The sequence below is a fragment of the Schistocerca serialis genome, unplaced genomic scaffold, assembly GCF_023864345.2.
Source record: "Schistocerca serialis cubense isolate TAMUIC-IGC-003099 unplaced genomic scaffold, iqSchSeri2.2 HiC_scaffold_1212, whole genome shotgun sequence".
In the NCBI taxonomy this organism is placed as follows: Eukaryota; Metazoa; Arthropoda; class Insecta; order Orthoptera; family Acrididae; genus Schistocerca; species Schistocerca serialis.
The window spans coordinates 2,501-7,500 of record NW_026047417.1 but is presented as its reverse complement, the minus strand read 5'-3'; the positions used below and the strand labels follow the sequence as shown (position 1 = coordinate 7,500).

At 52.3% G+C, this 5,000-nt stretch overlaps 1 non-coding gene across 1 annotated transcript in view; it reads left to right on the top strand.

Annotated features, from left to right (window-relative positions):
• Positions 1 to 3,484: 3,484 nt before the first annotated feature.
• LOC126435606 (small subunit ribosomal RNA) overlaps positions 3,485 to 5,000 on the top strand; it is a 1,908-nt gene continuing 392 nt past the window's right edge. The window contains exon 1 of the ribosomal RNA XR_007580063.1: positions 3,485 to 5,000. This exon is cut by the window's right edge and continues 392 nt beyond it. This is a non-coding gene — a ribosomal RNA (small subunit ribosomal RNA).

Genomic DNA, 5,000 nt, shown 5'->3' with positions numbered 1-5,000 from the left:
AACCTAACCTATGTTGTGCCCTAACCTAACCTATGTTGTGCCTTAACCTAACCTATGTTGTGCCTTAACCTAACCTATGTTGTGCCTTAACCTAACCTATGTTGTGCCTTAACCTAACCTATGTTGTGCCTTAACCTAACCTATGTTGTGCCTTAACCTAACCCATGTTGTGCCTTAACCTAACCCATGTTGTGCCTTAACCTAACCCATGTTGTGCCTTAACCTAACCCATGTTGTGCCTTAACCTAACCCATGTTGTGCCTTAACCTAACCCATGTTGTGCCTTAACCTAACCCATGTTGTGCCTTAACCTAACCCATGTTGTGCCTTAACCTAACCCATGTTGTGCCTTAACCTAACCCATATTGTACCTTAACCTAACCCATATTGTACCTTAACCTAACCCATATTGTACCTTAACCTAACCCATATTGTACCTTAACCTAACCCATATTGTACCTTAACCTAACCTAATTTGTGCCTCAACGTAACCTAATTTGTGCCTCAACGTAACCTAATTTGTGCCTCAACGTAACCTAATTTGTGCCTCAACGTAACCCATGTTGTGCCTCAACGTAACCCATGTTGTGCCTCAACGTAACCCATGTTGTGCCTCAACGTAACCCATGTTGTGCCTCAACGTAACCCATGTTGTGCCTCAACGTAACCCATGTTGTGCCTCAACGTAACCCATGTTGTGCCTCAACGTAACCCATGTTGTGCCTCAACGTAACCCATGTTGTGCCTCAACGTAACCCATGTTGTGCCTCAACGTAACCCATGTTGTGCCTCAACGTAACCCATGTTGTGCCTCAACGTAACCCATGTTGTGCCTCAACGTAACCCATGTTGTGCCTCAACGTAACCCATGTTGTGCCTCAACGTAACCCATGTTGTGCCTCAACGTAACCCATGTTGTGCCTCAACGTAACCCATGTTGTGCCTTAACGTAACCCATGTTGTGCCTTAACGTAACCCATGTTGTGCCTCAACGTAACCCATGTTGTGCCTCAACGTAACCCATGTTGTGCCTCAACGTAACCCATGTTGTGCCTCAACGTAACCCATGTTGTGCCTTAACGTAACCCATGTTGTGCCTTAACGTAACCCATGTTGTGCCTTAACGTAACCCATGTTGTGCCTTAACGTAACCCATGTTGTGCCTTAACGTAACCCATGTTGTGCCTTAACGTAACCCATGTTGTGCCTTAACGTAACCCATGTTGTGCCTTAACGTAACCCATGTTGTGCCTTAACGTAACCCATGTTGTGCCTTAACGTAACCCATGTTGTGCCTTAACGTAACCCATGTTGTGCCTTAACGTAACCCAATTTGTGCTTTAACGTAACCTAATTTGTGCTTTAACGTAACCTAATTTGTGCTTTAACGTAACCTAATTTGTGCTTTAACGTAACCTAATTTGTGCTTTAACGTAACCTAATTTGTGCTTTAACGTAACCTAATTTGTGCTTTAACGTAACCTAATTTGTGCTTTAACGTAACCTAATTTGTGCTTTAACGTAACCTAATTTGTGCTTTAACGTAACCTAATTTGTGCTTTAACGTAACCTAATTTGTGCTTTAACGTAACCTAATTTGTGCTTTAACGTAACCCATGTTGTGCCTTAACCTAACCTATATTGCGCCTTAACCTGACGCACGTTGTCGCTGAACCTGCTCTGTAATTGTTATGCAACTCGTTAAATTAGTGTAGTGTTGCCTAACCGCAACCCTCGCAATATAGTTCGCTATTCGCACTGCCCGGTCCCCTGTGTATCGCGTCATGTTAAACACCTTGCAGGTGTTGCTGACTTTCCACATGCTCCTGCTATACACTGTAATGTGGATAGCAGCAGGACGTACATGCCCCCCCCCCCCCTTCCCCCCTGCCTTCGCAAGCTGGTCGTTGAGAAGTTTGCATGTTCAATGCCCTTCGCATGCCGACGTACTCAGCCTACGTTGTGGTACGGCCTGTCACCTGTCCGCCGATGTACGCAAAACCCACAAACTGTACTGCACATTGGTCCGTATGTACTGAATGATACATCGTGGCACATGTGTGACCGTACGACGACTGCGCCTAGCAACGGCAGACCATACAGTCCAAATATTGTGCACGCAGCTACGTGTCGTCTCCCTATAAGAGCTGGATTGCAGTGTGGTACGCCATTCAGACGTGTGGGAGGAACGGACGCCCTGGATGGCGATCAGCATGAGCAGTCTGTTGATGTAGTGGAGCGTGTATTCGGACGTAGTCGTCTCTTCTCACACACCGTGATAGCATGTTGCACCGCGTTCCACATCTGCGACATCCTGCAGAGGCCGGCTGACAGTCGTTCGCGCAATGGACACCGCATACGTACGGGGGCTACCTTCCACGTGTTCTCGAGGCGTGCACATGTTGTTGCGTCTATGTGGGCAGACGTAGTGTGTTGTGACACCTGACACAGGCATGCAATACTCGTTGCAAATGGCGATGGACGTCTACGTTTGCTGGTGACGTTACGCAAATGAACAACAGGTAACCCGTTGTGGTGCGGTTGTTCTCGCTAGAGGTGAATCAGTGTTGGCGACGATCGGTCGAGCTATTAACCGGTTGTTTCAGGGATACCCACCATGCCCACGAACGTGAAAGGGGACCCACCATGCCCACGAACGTGAAAGGGGATCTGGGTGTGAGGCGATACGCGGCGGTGGCTGGGTGGGGACCGTCCCCGGCCGGTGAGGGGGGGCCGCCCGGCGTGCTGGCAGCGCGGTGCGTGGGCGCACGCGCTACAGCCGGCTGGTGGGGGCGGCCAGTGGCAGGCGCGCCGGCCGACGGACGCGGCAGGCGGCGCAGCTGCGCGCCGGCGCCCCCTGCTCGCGGCGCCTTGCGGCCAAAGCAGGTCCTCGCGGGCCCGGTGCGAAGCGCGGTGGCCATCTGCAGTGTGCTGGTCCGATTGAGGACTGTGTGCGCTGAGGATGCGCCGCCGCCCGGCGCTCGGCGCCGCGACGCCGTCTGCTGCTCGGTCGCCCCAGCGGTTCTCGCAGGTGGTTTGTATCGCAGCTGTGCGGACGTGTTGGCGCGTGCGCTGTGCTGGGAGAGTTCGCTTCGGCACCCAAGTGGGGCTTTTGTCCTTCTGTGGCGCTGGCGTTGGAGCTGCCGGTCACCGTAGGTGGCGCGTGTTGTCTCCCGCCGGCAATGCCACGACAGCACGCTCCCGGGCCTCTGTCGGCAGCGGCAAGCTCAGTTGGGAGCACGGGTGGTCGCACCTAAAGCGTCTACTCGCCCTAACTCCGGGCGATTGCGCCTCTCTCGAACCCGACCAAGTACTTAGGACGGCGCTGCGCGCCGCCGGGACCTGAGAGGGTTTCGAGGTGTGTTGTGCAGGGGAGCTCAGCCTCCTCCTGTTTGCAGAATAATTGAGCGGACGCTTGCGTGTTCGCGCGGGCCCCCGGGACACACTCCCGGGCGGCCGGCTGCTCAGCTCTAGTTGACGCAGCTCCCTGGTTGATCCTGCCAGTAGTCATATGCTTGTCTCAAAGATTAAGCCATGCATGTCTCAGTACAAGCCGCATTAAGGTGAAACCGCGAATGGCTCATTAAATCAGTTATGGTTCCTTAGATCGTACCCACGTTACTTGGATAACTGTGGTAATTCTAGAGCTAATACATGCAAACAGAGTCCCGACCAGAGATGGAAGGGACGCTTTTATTAGATCAAAACCAATCGGTCGGCTCGTCCGGTCCGTTTGCCTTGGTGACTCTGAATAACTTTGGGCTGATCGCACGGTCCTCGTACCGGCGACGCATCTTTCAAATGTCTGCCTTATCAACTGTCGATGGTAGGTTCTGCGCCTACCATGGTTGTAACGGGTAACGGGGAATCAGGGTTCGATTCCGGAGAGGGAGCCTGAGAAACGGCTACCACATCCAAGGAAGGCAGCAGGCGCGCAAATTACCCACTCCCGGCACGGGGAGGTAGTGACGAAAAATAACGATACGGGACTCATCCGAGGCCCCGTAATCGGAATGAGTACACTTTAAATCCTTTAACGAGTATCTATTGGAGGGCAAGTCTGGTGCCAGCAGCCGCGGTAATTCCAGCTCCAATAGCGTATATTAAAGTTGTTGCGGTTAAAAAGCTCGTAGTTGGATTTGTGTCCCACGCTGTTGGTTCACCGCCCGTCGGTGTTTAACTGGCATGTATCGTGGGACGTCCTGCCGGTGGGGCGAGCCGAAGGCGTGCGACCGCCTCGTGCGTGCTCGTGCGTCCCGAGGCGGACCCCGTTGAAATCCTACCAGGGTGCTCTTTATTGAGTGTCTCGGTGGGCCGGCACGTTTACTTTGAACAAATTAGAGTGCTTAAAGCAGGCAAGCCCGCCTGAATACTGTGTGCATGGAATAATGGAATAGGACCTCGGTTCTATTTTGTTGGTTTTCGGAACCCGAGGTAATGATTAATAGGGACAGGCGGGGGCATTCGTATTGCGACGTTAGAGGTGAAATTCTTGGATCGTCGCAAGACGAACAGAAGCGAAAGCATTTGCCAAGTATGTTTTCATTAATCAAGAACGAAAGTTAGAGGTTCGAAGGCGATCAGATACCGCCCTAGTTCTAACCATAAACGATGCCAGCCAGCGATCCGCCGCAGTTCCTCCGATGACTCGGCGGGCAGCCTCCGGGAAACCAAAGCTTTTGGGTTCCGGGGGAAGTATGGTTGCAAAGCTGAAACTTAAAGGAATTGACGGAAGGGCACCACCAGGAGTGGAGCCTGCGGCTTAATTTGACTCAACACGGGAAACCTCACCAGGCCCGGACACCGGAAGGATTGACAGATTGATAGCTCTTTCTTGATTCGGTGGGTGGTGGTGCATGGCCGTTCTTAGTTGGTGGAGCGATTTGTCTGGTTAATTCCGATAACGAACGAGACTCTAGCCTGCTAACTAGTCGCGTGACATCCTTCGTGCTGTCAGCGATTACTTTTCTTCTTAGAGGGACAGGCGGCTTCTAGCCGCA